The sequence below is a fragment of the Tursiops truncatus genome, chromosome 1 (assembly GCF_011762595.2).
Source record: "Tursiops truncatus isolate mTurTru1 chromosome 1, mTurTru1.mat.Y, whole genome shotgun sequence".
Lineage (NCBI taxonomy): Eukaryota > Metazoa > Chordata > Mammalia > Artiodactyla > Delphinidae > Tursiops > Tursiops truncatus.
The window spans coordinates 102,863,653-102,881,963 of record NC_047034.1 but is presented as its reverse complement, the minus strand read 5'-3'; the positions used below and the strand labels follow the sequence as shown (position 1 = coordinate 102,881,963).

The following is an 18,311-nucleotide window of genomic DNA, read 5'->3' as shown; positions in this document are numbered from 1 at the left end:
GCGCCACCAGGGAAGCCCCTACATCAGATTTTAATCTCAGCACCTTAAAATTCTCCATTCTTTCTGTTGCAATAAATATCCTCATAAATTGAGTACTTTTTTAAAAAGTAAGCTCTAAAATAGAAATAAATGACTTTATCAATTTAATCAAAAGTGATATATAAATAAATTTCAAACTCAGTGGTCAAATACTACAAGTATTGTAATATATAAAAGCCTACTGGTACAACATGTCCCGTTGAGAACAGAACCATTGCAAATGAGTGAAGGCAATAAGCTGCTGGCTGTTGCATGCTGTGGAATAAAATCTGCAACTATGGAAATAGAGTGCCTCTGTCTTGAGGAAAAAGCATTTGACCATGAATGCAACTCAGCACCAATCCTCATCTTGGCTAATGAGAGGGTACAACATCAAGACCCAGGGGTCCAGGGAATGAAATGTTTCTAACACTGCCTTTCTTTCCTTCCTTCTTTCCTTCCTTCCTCACTTCTTCTCTTGTTTTGATCCAAAAGGAATACAAAGTTATATAAAATTGAAACACTGTAAACACAACACATACAGCGAAATCTCCCAAATTCCATGCCACTTCACCCCATCCCCAAGTATCACTGTTAACATTTTGGCCCACATTCCTCCAATTTTTTCCCTACATATACTAAAATTATTATTGTTACCATTGATTTTTATCACAATAGAATCATACTTTATACACCACTCAGTGACTTGCTTTGCTACATGTCGAATTCCTAGCTTTACAATATATTGCCCACAACTCTGCTGATGGGTTTTTACTGATATTCCACAATTTTAAACAGTGCTCTGGTGAACATCCTTGTACACATACTATTTTGCTTATGACACTGCTTTCAGGCAGGGCAGATTCCATCTTCAAAAGCTGCAAAGGAGGAGCTTTAGTTCAGTAGATTTTTTAGTGATAAAGCAGTCAGTCAGTGGAGCAGTTTCAAGGCAGATTAGATAAAATGATTCTTGGGAACAGAAGGAATCACACCACACCTAAATAAAAGGGAACTTCCCAAGAGGCTCTCTGCCCTCCTCCCTCAGCATCCATCACACAGGCCCGGTTTATCTTTGGAAGCTGAGCCAGTTATCTTTGATACCTGAGTTCCCTTGGCAACACCTAGATCTGAAGGGCATCATCATATCACAGTGTATGTAAAATGCATAAAGGGTAGGCATTTGCATCTGTGAATTAGGAGGATAACAGGTAGGGGGATTCAAGAAGTTCAACAATCAAGGCTTTCAGACGACAGGGGTGCATTTGAAAAGTCTTTTGTAGTTAGGGGTAAGGAGAGTGGGTTTGTTTGATAGCTTCTTGCTGTCTGGCAGCCCAACCCCAGTGCTTTGGTGCAGAGCTCTGAGCTTGCTGGCTCCTCTGAGAGCCTCTGGAATCCCTTCCATCCTGGCCGGGAAGGGTAACTTTGACAAGTCTCTTCTGAGTGGGGGCTTTCCTTTGTCCCTGGTCAGTGGCCTCCAAGCTTGTCAGGTTCTGGTATGGGATAAAAAGACCTACTGCTTCCTACTCTGTGGGGACCGAACTTCTTGTGTCTGTTATGAGTGTTCTGAAATGGCCACTCACCCAAATAAACTATTTCTGAACACCCTCCCCCCCTTTTGTTTGTTTGTTTGTTTTTGGTCTGAGTCAGGAGATTTCCTCGTTCTTTAGGTTAATGAGGATTTAAAAATACAGAACCATCCAATTTGAACTTGCCTTCCAACCCCTCCGACTGCCTTATTTTATAGATGAGGAAATGACTGGCCTAAGGTTATAAACCTTGAGAATCATAGAGCTTTTAAATCCCTACAGATTACTGTCTTTTAATTAGTATTATTGACTTGTTAACATCAAGGAACTATGAGAACTAGTAGAACATGCTTGTTAAAGGGTCCTTGTCTTGAATGCCACAGAGAGGTTTATCAACACAGAAATAACAGTTATAATAATAACAACAAATTATTATATTATATAATAAGTATATCTTATTCTTTAATAAAAGAATAATTATTATTATTAAAATGATAACATCAGGCACCATTCTAAATGCTCTAGATCCTGTTACTATCTGTTCCTTTTTTTTCTCTTTCTTACTTTGCCTCCTCTTGAATTGATTTTTTTTTTCTACTTCCATTTCCCTCTAATTGTTTGGAAAGCATATGCACTGTTTATTATTTCAGTGATTACGCTAGCTGGTTTAGCATGCTGACTTAAAGTCTGAAGTAACTGTCTTTACCTCTAAATAATCAAGGACTTTGGACAATTTTAATTCTACTACAAGCCCAGTATTTTTGTTTTTGCTTTGTTTTGTTTTGTTTTTTGGCTGTGCCATGTGGCATGCCGGATCTTAGTTCTGCGACCAGGGGTCGAACCTGTGCCCCTTCATTGGGAGCTTGGAGTGTTAACCGCTGGACCACCAGGAAAGTCCCCCAGTATTTTTATTCTATTTCCCCTCCAAAAATTAGACACTGTTATAGTATGTTTTTCCATAGTCCATATTTGCTGAGATATGACCTCATATTTACCAATATGTTTATTCAGTGGTCCTTTTTGCACCTCAGGCTTTTCATTTTTTATTCTGCTAAAGTACATCCTTTAGGATCTCCTTTAGTGAGGGTCTTTGTGTGATACATTCTCTCAGGTTATTGGGAGCAGGGAGGGCTGTTTTTATTTCTTTTCTCTGTTTTGATTTCCTAGAAATATTCTTTTTATAATACCTTTTCTTGAAATAAAGCTTCACTGGACATGGACTTCTAGGTTGATAGCTATCTTCTCTCAGCACAATGAAGAAATTCTTACAATGTATTCTCTTCCGTAGTTGCTCTTACAAAGTGAATTATGAGTGTAATTGCTCATTTTTTAAAATTAATTAATTTATTATGTATTATGGCTGTGCTGGCTCTTCGTTGCAGTGTGCGGACTCCTTGGTGCGGTGCGCAGGCTTCTCTAGTTGCGGCACACAGGCTTCTCTAGTTGCGGTGCGCGGGCTCTAGAGCACAAAGGCTCAGTAGTTGCAGCACGCCTGCTTAGTTGCGGTATGTGGGATATTACGTCCCCAACCAGGGATCGAACCTGGGCCCCCTGCATTGAGAGCGTGGTGTCTTAACCACTGGACCACAAGGGAAGTCCCTCATTGCTCATTTTATAGGTGATTTTTTTTTTTCTCTCTGGCTACTTTAAGATCTCTCTCTCTCTTTCTCTCTTTCAACTTTTTTGTATTCTGCTGTTTCACTATGATTTCACTATGATGTGTCTAGGGGAGACTTTTTTTTAATACATGCTCACTGAAATTCACTGGGTTTCCTGGATCTAAGAAATACCAGCTCTTTTGCATTCTTATTATATTTTCCTGGAACTCTTGTTTGTTGGACCTTTACACTAGCCTTAGTCTCTTTATAATATGTTCCTCTTTTTATCTCAATCTAATACATGTGGATAATATCTTCAGATCCAGTTTTCTAATTCTTTCTTCAGCTATGTCTGACCTCTTTTAAATGCATTGAGGGGTTTTGGTACAGCTTTATTGAGGCATAATCAACATACAATAAACTGTACATATTCAAAGTGTACACTTTGTTAAATTTGGACATATGCATATACTCATGAAATCATCACCACGGCCAGTATAATAAATAAATCCTTCATCCCTAAAAGTTTCCTTATGCCACTCTGTAATTCTTTTCTCTAGTTCTTCCCTACCACTACCCCTTGTCAAACAATCATTGATTTGCTTTCTATCTTATAGATTAATTTGCATTTTCTAGAATTTTACACATATGGATTTATACAACATGACTTTTTTTTTTTTGATGGTGGTGGTGATTTTCATTTTATTATTTTTTACAATAAGGGTGTAATCTTTATAACTCCACACACACAAAATAAAACAAGAAGTGCTTATGAAAGAGTCCCTGCTCCCACCCCCCATCTCAAAACATCCTGAACATAGCTATTCAATAGAACAGAAAAATCAAGACATGTTTGATTTCAAAATTTCAATAAAAAAGCAAAGCATGTAACGCAACAGCTGTTCAACTTCCCACTCTAAAATAGGCACCATTAGACAAACAAAACTCCCAGTATTTTAAATTTCTCCAGCACACATTCCAGTATAAATGTTCTGAACTGTAAACAGCTAGTAATTAATAATGGGAATAGAACCTTAGAACAGAAGTTATATTGCTTCCCTGCACCCCTTTCTCTTACAATTAGAGGGTAGAGGTATCAGGGGATACAGAGTCAAAGGAAGAAGGATTAAAAAGAAATTCCCAAAGTTGCTGTTTTTTTGGACGAGAAAGGAAGACAGCATTTTACAAATGTTCAAAAAAATCCCAAAGCAAGTAACACAATTCATTCACTATCACTCCTACTAGAAAGAATAAAGACATCAGCATCTTATTATATAAAACTGTACTTTCAGAAGTGTATTACAAGTTCACCAGAAACTATGGATGTAGTTTTAGGCTTCATCAAAGAAAACAAGTTCAGATCAAGTTAGATGCTATACACCTAGCCTAGCTGGATAGGTGTCTGGAACTGCTCACTGTGTCACCCTGAACAGCTGTAAACTAAACAATAGTATGTAACTCCAGAGGAAGCTTAAGGATTGAGGATATGTACACAGCTAATTATATCTCCCCTGCTTCACGCTCTTCAGAGCTCCTCCTGTCTTCTGATCTGCCATTAGCGCTCTCATAGGACCGCTTCTTACCTTTTCGATCTCTGTCACGAGGTGATCTGTCTCTTGAATTCCTGTCTCTGTCACGTGATGCTAAGTCTTGTTCTCTGAATCTCTCTTTTGAGGATCTCCTCCTGGATCGCTCTCTGCTCCTGTCTCTAGAACTGTGCCCACTTCTCTGGTAGCTGCGACTGCGACTATGGCTGCTGGAGCGGGACCTGTGGCGATGGCGTTTCTCCCAGGATTTGGATCGAGTTCTCCTTTTCCATTCCCGTGACATGGAGCGAGACCTATGTCTGCGATACTCTCTGGACCTGGATCTTTTAGGATTCTTGCTATGTGATCGAGACCTCCTCAGCTTCTCCCTTTCTTCTCTCTCCCTTTCTTCTCTTCTTCTCAGGCGTTCCTGGTTTCTTTTCTCCTGCTTCTTAGCTACAACTCTCTTTAATTCTTCAAGTTTCTCTCTTATTTCAATAAAACCCAGGTGCAGTTTACCCCCAAAATGATCAGCCAGTCGTCTGTCATTATCATGAAGACCTAAATAGGCAGAGCAAACTTCACAGACTCGAAGTTTCTGCTGCTGGAAACTGGAAGCTTCCAGCTTCCAGAAACTGGCATAGAATTCCGATAAACTTCCTCTGCTTCTCTTTTCTTTGCCCGTGCTTTCTCTACTTCATCCATTACTTTCTGGGATTCCTCCACATTCCCTTCAGCTCCTAGCTGTTCCACCTTAGCCAACAATTTACCGATTTCATTTAACTCATGAACACGTTCTGCCTTTGCTGCAACTTCAGCACTAATCTCTTCCTGAGTTTCTGCTAATCTTTTCTTAGCCACTTCTGTTCTTCGATCACAATCTGCAATGAATGACTGCAGATGATCCATAGCATCGAGTTCAAAGAAAAAATCTTGTTCTTTGGATGCAATTTCATAATCTGCTCTTAAAGCCAGGTCATGGACTTTCAGACATTCTCCAAGATCTATTCTAGTTCCAGACAGGACATCATGGAGGCAACAATTCAGAAGGTGACTCTTGCATACTCTGTCTTCACTGAATTTGATTCATTGATGAGTAGTATCTCGCGGTACCCTGCTTCCATTTATGCAGTATGCTAGGCATTGGCACGATTTTCAGTGGCACACAGACGGTTGCCACCACCAGGGCCTTCTGGCCCAACACAGCAGTGAAAATCCAGTCATTTCAGCTAAATAATATCGTGGACTTGTAAACATGGGTTCATTGGTAAATCCTCTTAGTCGTCCCGGGAGGTGCCCATCAACTGGTCCAGCATCGCGCGCATCTGGGCCTGTGCAGACATGGTGGCGGCATAGCGGGCGGACGGACGGGGGTGGGGCGCAGACCGGGCCCTCTCGGGCGGGGGAGACAAGGGGAAGGGGTCGGGGAAGGTGAGACGCTGTCTCGGTTGCCGCCGCTGCCTCGAGGCGTGTGGAAAAGGGAGCTGGAGGGGTTGCAGGAGAGTCCGGGCTGCGCTCCTCACGACGACGCGTACGTGGAAGGCAGCAGCCCCTGAAAGCGACCCTCGTTCCCTCACTCTCCGTTGGGTTCCTGGGACAGAAGCAATACTGGCTAACCAAGCTCTCGTCTCCAACACCGCCACCCGCCAGAAGACGTCAGCCCCCCTTCAAGCTCTGACGCCGCTCGCCGCCACCGTCGCCGTCAACATGACTTCTTTTTTGGGGTCTGATTTCTTTCACTCAACAAAATTATTCTGAATTTGTCCATGTTGTTAGGTCTGTCAATTGTTATTGTTGTTTTTATTTCTGAGTAGTACTCCATTGTACAGCTATAACACTATTTATTTTGTCACTTGTTGTATATTTCCAGTTCTTGGCTACTACAAATAAAGTTGTTATGAACATTCATGTACATCTTGTTATGGACATGTGCTTTCATTTCTTAGGTAAATATTTAGGAATGGAATAGCTGAATTATATCATATGCATATGTTTAACTTTTTTTAAGACACCGCCAAAGGGTATTCCAAAGTGGTTTGTACCATTTTACATTCCCACCAGCAATCAATGAGAGTTCCAGTTCTCCACATCCTTGTGGTATTATGAGGCTTTTTGCTTGTAGCTATTCTAGTAGATATGTAATTGTATCACACTTTTGATTTGAAGTGGTTTTAATTTGAATTATCTAATGATTAATGATGCTGAGCATCTTTTCATGTGCTTATTTGCCATCCATACATCTTCTTTGGTGAAATGTCTGTTTAAATGTTTTGCCTACTTTTAAATTGGTTTGTTCTGTTATTATTGAATTATAATAATTCTTTACATATTTTAGATATAAGAATTGTGTCATAGATATATTTTGCAAATATCTTTTCCCAGTCTGTAGTTTGCCTTTTAATTTTTTAATGGTGTCCTTCAAAGAGAAAAAGTTTTAAATTTTGATGAAATATGTTATTGATGTTTTCTATTATAGTTATGATTTTTGTGTCATATTTTAAAAAGATCTTTGACAAAACTTCTAAAATTTAAAACAAATGAATGAATATAACAAAACAGAAAAAAAAAAAAACTCTTTGACAAAGCCCAGGTAAGTAACATTGTCTTGTACATTTATACCTAGAAATTTTATAGTTTTAATTCTATATGTTTTGGTCAATGATACATTGAGTTAATTTTTAATTGGTAGGATGCAGAATCAAGGTTGATACTTTTCCATATGGCTACTCAATTGTTCCAACACCATTTGTTGAAAAGATTATTCTTTCCCCCCATTGAATTACCTTGGTACCTTTGTTGAAAATCAAGTTACCTTATATGACTTCGACTCTTTCTTGACTATTCTGTTATATTAATTTGTCTATCTTTACATCAATACCATACTGTCCTAACTACTGTAGTTTTATAATAAGTTTTGATATCCAGTGGTGTAAGTACTCCAACTTTATTTTTGTTTTCTGGTTTTGTCTGCTTTCTTTTCAAAGTTGTTTTAGTTATTCTAAATCTTTTTCATTTCCATATAAATTTCAGAATCAGGTCATCAATTTATTTTTTTAAAACCTGTTGGGATTTTAACTGGGATAGTAAATCAATTTCAGGAGGATTGATGCTTTAACAATCTCAGGTCTTTTGTTCCATGAACATGATATATCTCTCCATCTTTCTAGGTCTTCTTTAATTCCTTTCACCAATGTTTTCTAGTTATCATTATATAGTTATTGTACATCTTTTGTCAAATTTATTTCTATTTCATATTTTTATGCTATTGTAAATGGTATTGCTTTTATAATTTTAATTTCTATTTTTTCACTGCTTATATACGGAAATACAATTGATTTTTGCACTATGACCATGTATCCTGAACTCATGCTAAATTTGCCTATTAGTTCTAGTACATTCTTTTTGTAGAATCCATAGGATTATCTACAAAGATAATCATCATGTCAGCAAATATAGTTTTTGTTTTTCTTCTTCCTTCCCAATCTGTGTACCTTTAATTGTTTTTCTTGACTTGTTGCATTGGCTAGAACTGCCAGTACAATATTGAATAGAAATGGTGAGAACACACATGCATGCCTTGTTACTGATCTTAGGGGGAAAGAATTTTCAGGTTTTCACCGTTAAGTATGATGTTAGCTGTAGATTTTCTATAATATCCTTTATTAGGTCAAGAAAGTCTTTTCTATTACTAGTTTGCTTAGAATTTTTATCAGGAAAAATGCTTTTTCTGCATCTATTGAGATAAGCATATGGTTTTTCTGGTTTTTAGTCTGTCAGTATGGTGAATTATATCAGTTAATTTTTAAATGTTAAACTAAGCTTGTGTTCCTGGAATAAAACTCTCCTGGTTATGATGTATTATCCTTTTTATGTATTTTTGGATTTGGTTGACTAAAACTGTTATGAATTTTTGCATCTATGTTCATGAGGGATATTGGTCAGCAGTTTCCTTATAATGTCTTTCTTTGGTTTCGGTATCAGGGTAATACTGGCTTCATAGTATGTGATAAGTATTCCCTCCTCTGCACTTATCTGGAAGAGTTTTTATAGAATTTGTATTATTTCTTCCATAAATATTTAGTAGAATTTACCAGTGAAGCCAGTCAGGAGTAGTTTGCTTTGTGGGAAGGCTTAAGTTCAAGCTCTTAAGTAGATATAGGGCTAATTCAAGTCATCTATTTCTTCTTGAGTGAAGTTTGGCAGATTGTGTCTTTCAATGAATTTATCCACTTGTAAGTTATTGAATTTATTGACATAAAATTACACAACATTGTAAATCAACTATACTTCAATTAAAAATAATAAAAAATAAAATTCATAATTTCCTTATTATCCTTTGATATCTGTAGCATCTGTAGTGATGCCACCTTTCTCATTCTTATGGCAGCTTCATAAGTTGCCTCATAAATCTAGCTAGAGGTTTATTATTTCTGTTTTCCTTTCATTGCTTTCTGGTCTTATCTTTTTATTGCCTTTCTCCTCCTTACCTTAGGTATAATTTTTTTCTTCCTTTTCTAGTTTCTTAAGGTGGAAGCTGGGGTAATAAAGATTTTTCTTCTTTTCTAATATAGGTATTCAGTGCTCTAAATTTCCCTCTAAGCACTGTTTGCTGAATCCCACAGATTTTTTTTTTTTTTTTTTTTTTTTTTTTTGCGGTACGCGGGCCTCTCACTGTTGTGGCCTCTCCCGTTGCGGAGCACAGGCTCCAGATGCACAGGCTCAGCAGCCATGGCTCACGGGCCCAGCCGCTCCGCGGCATGTGGGATCTTCCCGGACCGGGGCACGAACCCGTGTGCCCTGCATCGGCAGGCGGACTCTCAACCACTGCGCCACCAGGGAAGCCCCCACAGATTTTGATAAGTGTATTTTTATTTTTATCAGTTCAAAATACTTTCCAAATTCCCTTTTGATTTCCTCTTTGACTCATGTGATAATCAGACATTTGATATTTAGTTTTTAAATGTTTGGATATTTCAAGATATCTTTCTGTAATTGATTTCTAATTTAATTCCATTATGATCAGAAATAAACTTTGTATATTTGAATCACTTTAAATATATTGGTATTTCTTCTGTGGCTCAGAATATGGTCTATCTTGGTAAATAATCTTTTTTTTTTCGCTTTAAAAAGAGTATGTGTTCTATGTGTACTTTATTTTTTTTTAATATTTATTTATTTAGGCTGCTCCAGGTCTTAGTTGCGGCACATGGGATCTTTGTTGCAGCGCGTGGGCTTCTTAATTGCGGCGTGTGGACTCTTAGTTGCTGCATGCATGTGGGATCTAGTTCCCCGACCAGGGATCGAACCTGGGCCTCTGCATTGGGAGCGTAGAGTCTTGCCTTACCCACTGGACCACCAGGGAAGTCCTTCTATGTGTACTTTATTTTTATTTTTTTTTTATTTTTATTTTTTTTTAAATATTTATTTATTTGGTTGCACGGGGTCTTAGCTGCAGCAGGCGGGCTCCTTAGTTGTGGCATGAGAACTCTTAGTTATGGCATGCATGTGGGGATCTAGCTCCCTGACCAGGGATTGAACCCACGCCCCCTGCATTGGGAGCGCAGACTTACCCACTGCACCACCAGGGAAGTCCCTATTTTTATTTTTTAATGTAGTTTAATTTTTTTTTTTAGAAATTTATTTTTATTTATTTATTTTTGGCTGCATTGGGTCTTCGTTGCTGCACGCGGGCTTTCTCTAGTTGCGGTGAGCAGAGGCTACTCTTTGTTGTGGTGCACAGGCTTCTCATTGCAGTGGCTTCTCTTGTTGCAGAGCATAGGCTCTAGGTGCTCGGGCTTCAGTAGTTGTGGCTCTAGAGCACAGGCTCAGTAGTTGTGGTGCACGGGCTTAGTTGCTCTGCGGCATGTGGGAACCTTCCCGGGCCAGAGACCAAACTCGTGTCCCCTGCATTGGCAGGTGGATTCTTAACCACTGTGCCACCAGGGAAGTCCTCTATGTGTACCTTAAAAGAATATGAAGTCCTCTGTATGTACCTTAAAAGAATATGTAGGGACTTCCCTGGTGGCACAGGGGTTAAGAATCCACCTGCCAATGCAGGGGACATGGGTTCCGTCCCTGGCCTGGGAAGATCCCACATGCCGCGGAGCAACTAAGCCCGTGCGCCACAACCACTGAGCCTGTGCTCTAGAAGCCCAGAAGCCACAACTACTGAAGCCTGTGCACCTAGACCCCATGCTCCACAACAAGGGAAGCCACTGCAATGAGAAGCCCGTGCACCGCAACAAAGAGTAGCTTCTGTTCGCCACAGCTAGAGAAAGCCCACACGCAGCGACGACCCAACGCAGCCAAAAATTAATTAATTAAAAAAAAAAAAGAATATGTATTCTGTTCTTGTTGGATAGAATGTTCTATGTATGTCAGTTGATCAAGTTTATTGATAGTGTTGCTTATGTCTATTTGTTCTACCAATTATTTAGAGAGTAGAGTTGAAAAATCTGACTGTAATTATGTATATATCTTTTTTCTCTGCAGTTTTCTTAGTCTTTGCTTCATATATTTTGAAGCTCTGTATTTAGTTGCATAGTATTTAGGACTGTGACATTTTCTTGAGGAATTGTTCCCTCTGTCCCCATGAAATGAATCTCTTTATCTCTGGTAATTTTTCCTCTGAAATCAGTTTGTTCTGACATTAATACAGGTTCACCGGCTTTCTTTTAATTAGTTTTATCGTGATATGTCTCCTTCTATTCTCTTACTTTTAACCTATTTGTGTCTATATTTAAAATAGATCTTTTTTGTAGGCAGCATGTAATTAGATCTTGCTTTCTCATCTGCTCAGATAATCTCTGTCTTTTAATTGGAATGTTTGGAACTGTGCTGCCCAATACAGTAGCCACCAGCCACATATGCCTGTTTAAATTTAAATTAATTAAAATTTAAAAATCAGTTCCTCAGTCACACACAAGTTGCATTTTAAGTGCTCAACAGCCACATGTGGCTAGTAGCTGCTGTATTGGACAGCACTGGTTTAAACCATTTACGTTTATATATAATGGGATTATTGATATGGTTGAGTTTGAGTCTAACATCTTGCTATTTGTTTTCTATTTATCCCATCTGTTCTTTGTTCCCTTTTTATTTCTAGAAGTTCTATTTGCTTTCAAATCTGCTTGGTCATTCTTTATTGTCATTATTCTCTGCTCGTAATTTCAAACATTCATTTAATTTCTTTAAATATATTAAACATAGATATTTCCTTTTTTGTGTCAATAATTCCAACATCTGAAACATCTGTTGGTCTATATTTGCTGAAATTTGTTTCTGATGGTTCTCATTCATGGTGTCTTGTTTTCAATGTTTGTCTTGTGATTAAAAAAAAATGCAGTACCTCATTGTAGTTTTGATTTGCATTTCTCTAATAGTTAGTGATGCTGAGCATCTTTTCATGTACCTACTGGCCATCTGTATGTCTTCTTTGGAGAAATGTCTATTAAGATCTTCTACCCATTTTTTGATTGGGTTGTTTGTTTTTTGTTGTTGTTGAGCTGTATGAGCTGTTGTATATTTTGGAGATTAAGCCCTTGTCGGTCACATTGTTTGCAAATATTTTCTCCCATTCCACAGATTGTCTTTTCATTTTTTTTTTTTAATGATTTCCTTGGCTGTGCAAAAGCTTGCAAGGTTAATTAGGTCCCATTTGTTTATTTTTGTTTTTATTTCTATTGCCTGAGAGACTGAACTAAGAAAACACTGGTATGATTTATGTCAGAGAATGTTTTGCCTATGCCCTCTTCTAGGAGTTTTATGGTGTCATGTCTTATGTTTAAGTCTTTAAGTCATTTTGAGTTTATTTTTGTACATGGTGTGAGGGTGTGTTCTAATTTCATTGATTTACATGCAGCTGTCCAACTTTCCCAGAACCACTTGCTGAAGAGACTGTCTTTTTCCCATTTTATATTCTTGCCCCCTTTGTGGAAGATTAATTGACTGTAGGTGTGTGGGTTTATTTCTGGGCTCTCTGTTCTGTTCCATTGAGCCGTGTGTCTGTTTCTGTACCAATACCACACTGTTTTGATTACTGTAGCTTTGTATTGTCTGAAGTCTGGGAGAGTTATGCCTCCTGCTTTGTTTTTTTCCCTCAGGACTGCTTTGGCAATATTGGCTCTTTCAGAATAGAGCCTGTGCTCCGCAATGGGAGAGGCCACAACAGTGAGAGGCCCGCGTACTGCAAAAAAAAAAAAAGTAGACAAATAACAAATACTGGAGATGGTGTGGAGAAAAGGGAACTCTTCTACACTGTTCGTAGGAATGTAAGTTGGTGCTACCACTATGGAAAACAATATGGAGGTTCTTCAGAAAAGTAAAAATAGAATTACCATATGGTCCAGCAATCCCAGTCCTGGGCATATACCCAGACAAAACTATAACTGAAAAAGATACATGCACCCCTATGTTCATAGCAGCACTATTCACAATAGCCAAAACATGGAAACAACCTAAATGTCCATCAATAGATGAATGGATAAAGATGTGGTACATATATACAATGGAATACTACTCAGCCATAAGAAGAACAAAATAATGCAATTTGAAGCAACATGGATGCAACCAGAGACTATCATACTGGGTCTTCCCTGGTGGCGCAGTGGTTGAGAATTCACCTACCAATGCAGGAGAAACAGGTTTGATCCCTGGTCTGGGAAGATCCCACATGCCAAGGAGCAGCTAAGCCCCTGCACCATAACTGCTGAGCCTGTGCTCTAGAGCCCACGAGCTACAACTACTGAGCCTATGTGCCACGACTACTGAAGCCTGCGCACCTAGAACCTGTGCTCTGCAACAAAAGAAGCCACCTCGGTGAGAAGCCCATGCACTACATCGGAGAGTAGCCCCTGCTCCGCCGCACACAGCAGCCCTTGCACAGCAATGCACAGCAATGAAGAGAAAGCCCATGCACAGCAATGAAGACCCACAGCAGCCAAAAAAGACATAAAGTAAATAAATAAATAAATAAAACAAAAAGAGACTATCATACTAAATAAAGTAAGTCAGAAAGAGAAGACAAATACCATATGATATTACTTATATGTGGAATCTAAAATATGGCACAAATGAACCTATCTACAAAACAGAAACAGACTCACAGAGAGATCTGACTTGTGGTTGCCAAGGGGAGGGGGGAAGGGAGAGGGATGGACTGGGAGTTTAGGGTTGGAAGATGCAAACTATTACATTTAGAATGGATAAAAAACAAGGTCCTACTGTATAGCACAGGGAACTATATCCAATCTCCCAGGATAAACCATAATGGAAAAGAATATAAAAAAAAAGAACGTCTATATGTGTATAACTGAGTCACTGTGCTGTATGGCAGAGATTGGCATGACATTGTAAATCAACTGTATTTCAATTTAAAATATTCTAGGGGTTTCCCTGGTGGTCCAGTGGTAAAGAATCTGCCTTCCAATGCAGGATACACAGGATCAATCCCTGGTTGGGGAACTAAGATCCCACATGCCGTGGGGTAACTAAGCCCATGTGCCACAACTACTGAGCTTGTGCGCTCTGGATCCCACCAGCCACAACCAGAGAAGAGAAAACTTGCATGCCACAACTAGAGAGAAGCTCGCATGCCACAACTAGAGAGAAACCTGAGTGCCGCAACGAAGAGCCCACATACAACAACAGAAAGATCCCTCATGCCTCAACGAAGATCCCGTATGCCTGCAACTAAGACCCAATGCAGCCAAAATAAATAAATAAATTACTTAAACAAAGAATCATGAAAAAAATGCTAGATATAAAATAAATAAGTCACAGGGATGTAATACACAGCATAGGGAATATAGTCAATAATATTATAACAACTTTGTATCCTGACAGATGGTAACTAGACTTATTGTGGTGAACATTTCATAATGTATAAAAATATCGAATCACTATGTTATATGCCTGAAACTCATATAATATTGTATGTTAATTATAATTTAATATAAAATTAAAAATTTTCCTTAGAACTCAACAGGCAGGAATTCTTTGAGATCTGAATTAAAGTTAGGTTCCTCCAGAGAAATTTCCATTAGTTTCTATCAGTTGCCTGGAGTGCTACCAATCTGGGACTATAGTTAGATTAAAATTTTAACCTAAAATTCAGCATTTAAATGAAAGTGAATCCTGACAGAAAATACATGTGAGGACCAACATGATTTATGAATTCTTGAGGAAGATTTCTGCCCCTTCCACCAACACCAAGGTGAAAATAGGCGTTTCTTCATTATCGCCTGTGCAGTGTGATTTCTTTTTCCTGCTATTGTGGCCTCTCGCGTTGCGGAGCACAGGCTCCGGATGCGCAGGTTCAGCGGCCATGGCCCACGGGCCCAGCCGCTCCCCGGCATGTGGGATCTTCCCAGACCGGGGCACGAACCCGTGTCCCCTTCATCAGCAGGCGGACTTTAATCACTGCGCCACCAGGGAAGCCCCTACCTGTGCAGTGTGATTTCTTATTCACCCTTGCACTGAGGGTGTAATAGGGTAGGTTTTCTATTAGACTCTCCACCTTGATCAGCCCAGGCTTTAACTCCCAATTTCATGCTCTGCTTCATGCAGGCATCAAGGAGGAACGACCCTCTGGAGTTTGAAAAAAGCCTCAGGGTGATAGCCAGCTTGGCACTTGTTTCCTGACCAGATTTCCTACTTTCACTACTGGTTTTGAAATCAACAGATTCCTTACTTTGGATGTATCTACAATTATTTTAAAATATTTTACCCAGAATTTTAGTTGCCTCCATCTGGAGGGTTGTTCCCATAATACTACCAGAAATGGAAGTTTCCAGCCCTGTTGTGTTTCAAATTGGGTGCTACATGAAAAATTTCAGAGCCATCGGTTAACAATAGCAGTATAACTACCATTATGTATTGAATGCCTGCTCTGGTTCAGGTATTTTTACATGTATAATCCCCAATTCTCACAATAACGCTACAAGTAGATACTATTCTTCGCATTTAACAGATGAAGCAACTAGGATTAAATTGTCCAAAGTCACACAACCAGTCAGCAAAGGAATCTGAACTCTGCCCTTTGCAATCAATCCTGATCTCCTTTTCAAGCTGCTGAGTCTTTTTGTGTGTGTGTGGGATCATAGTTCCCCCACCAGGGATAGAACCCGTGCCCCCTGCAGTGGAAGCACAGAGTCCTAACCACTGGACAGCCAGGGAGTTCCCAGAGACTTTTTTCTTAATACTGAGAGCACACAGTGACTTTTATATTTAACAGCAGGCACTGGAAGCAAGTTGAGCAGAGAAGAGATTTTAAGGGGTTAGATTTTCCATTTTAGTGTCCCAACTCATAGGCTCCCATCATCTCAACCCATAGCCCTGACATTCTTCTTCATCAGATTCAAAATGCTCTTCAGTGAAATGATCATGCAGAAACTGACTTCATAACATTACTAGTCAGAACTCTCAGATCTCCCCATTTCTCTACAATTCCAAAGTGCCAGGTGATCTTTATTTGCATGAGACACAAAACCCATTATCTGAATTCTCTTTTAGACCATGATATATCTAGTGGGACTTTCTCACAACCGCAGCCTTTAGATGTCATTTTTCTTCATTTTTTGGGTTGGTGGCTTTTGTCCTTAGCAGCTGTGGCCTTCAGCTTTATCTGTGTTTGCAATCAGGAAGCTGTGATACTTCCTGAGACTGTTCGGGGGTGCAATTTACACAATACAACTTGAGTTCACTTTCTTCACTTTGGAGTTGCTCTAGGCTCCTGAAAGTGTTGGCTGTGCTTTGTCCAGTTTTCTACAGGTTGAATGCAGCAGTTGGTGAGAACCAACCTCTGTGGTTTGCAACTACTTGTGCTTCCTGAGCAACATATGTGGAGAATTTGGAAAGAAGGCAATGATTAGGATTGGAGGCTAGAAAACCGTTAAGAAGGAGGAAGTTTATCAACTCAGTGGGAGTAAATCTGCAAACCACCTTCAGAATGCTAACACGCACACACTGTTCCTCGTTGCTAAGACCAATCAGCATGTTGTTGATGAAAAACAACCCAATACCAGAGGCAGAGAGAAGCTGGAGGAGAATCATCATTTTTAGAAATTCAGGTTCTTCGACCAAAGGAACAGAATCAGGAATGGCATTAGTGGGTGCCACTGATTATACACAAGCTTTTTCATTCGTGAAATGCTCCCAAAGCTGTGACCATCATTCTGTGTTTAAAAGTTGTTTCCTGGGCTTCCCTGGTGGCGCAGTGGTTGAGCGTCCGCCTGCCGATGCAGGAGACACGGGTTCGTGCCCCGATCCGGGAAGATCCCACATGCCGCGGAGCGGCTGGGCCCGTGAGTCATGGCCGCTGAGCCTGCGCACCCGGAGCCTGTGCTTCGCAACGGGAGAGGCCACAACAGTGAGAGGCCCGCGTACCGCAAAAAAAAAAAAAAAAAAAAAGTTGTTTCCTTGCTGGCTATACCTTAGTATGATAAGCTAACCTATTTTTATATTTATTGATATAAAATGTATACTATTTAAAAATATTATGAAATTATTTGTGAGCTTATTGTTGAGCTTGTGTGCTAGGAGTCTTGCTTCTGGGCCTTCTTCCCCAGGGTCCTGTCTTTGTATCATTTTGGTGAGATGACTTGGAGGAGTAGGAGAGGGGCAGATACACAAATCAATCTGTGTGAGCAGATTTGTTATATGGAAATGGGTGAGCACAGGGGTGACCTGAATTTGGGGATCATGTCTGCATTAGAGGTGTTCAGCTTTCCTGGTCTCCGTAAATGATGGTCCAGAACTAAATGTCCACTCACTGCCTGACCCCCAGAAACTAATATAAACAATGTCTTTGATGGCTATAGTATCTATCCTCTGAAATTCTAAGGATTACTGTACTAAGCCCCACAAAGTCCCTGTGAAGTGAATGAATAGGATTGGCGTTACCATTTCCACAAGAAAGGAGGGGGGCAGATATCTAGGAATGAGATTGCCTGATTTTCATTAGGCTGGACTGTCTCCCTCACCCATCATACCCACAGAAGACTTGGATTCAAATATTGGCTCTACCACTTAGTACCTGTGTGACCCTGGGCAATTGCTTCTCTGAGTTTCAGTTTTCTCATCGTCATATACACATAATGACAATTACCTAATAAGAATTTTGAATTGGGAAAAGACTGGCAAAAAACTTGACACATTATAGGCATTTAAGAGACGCATGTTCTCTTCCCCTCCCTCACAGTTCACAGAGCCTAAATTATCATTGCATGTTTTCTATACTTGGAATGGAATAAAAGTATCTGAATATCCTTGAGGCTGGCAGATATGCAGTCAAACCACACTCCATTGAAGATGTGCTAAACAAGGTTTTTAAGAAAGTGACCACATGGGGGAATAAAAGAGACATTTATAATGGCAACCAACACAGAAAAAACCCACAAGGATACAATGAAAACTGAAACCACAATAATCTCTAAATAGAGAAGTAATAATTGTAGCCTATATTTAAGTGTACGGGAAGCAAGGGTTTGGGGAGGGGGTGTGCCTGCCATGGAAATCATGCTTATTATTTCTAAGTTTGTGGAGAGAACTAGAACTGATTTTTTTTCCAAGTCACAAAATGTTTCAAGTCTTTCTAGTCTTACCAAGAAAAGTATACGAATAAAAGAAGTAATAAAGAGTGATGC

The 18,311-nt window shown here is 39.5% G+C and overlaps 1 pseudogene; it reads right to left on the bottom strand.

Annotated features, from left to right (window-relative positions):
• Window positions 1-4,328: 4,328 nt before the first annotated feature.
• LOC101330913 (putative RNA-binding protein Luc7-like 2 pseudogene) lies at window positions 4,329-5,748 on the bottom strand (annotated as a pseudogene).
• Between the last annotated feature and the right edge of the window lie 12,563 nt (window positions 5,749-18,311).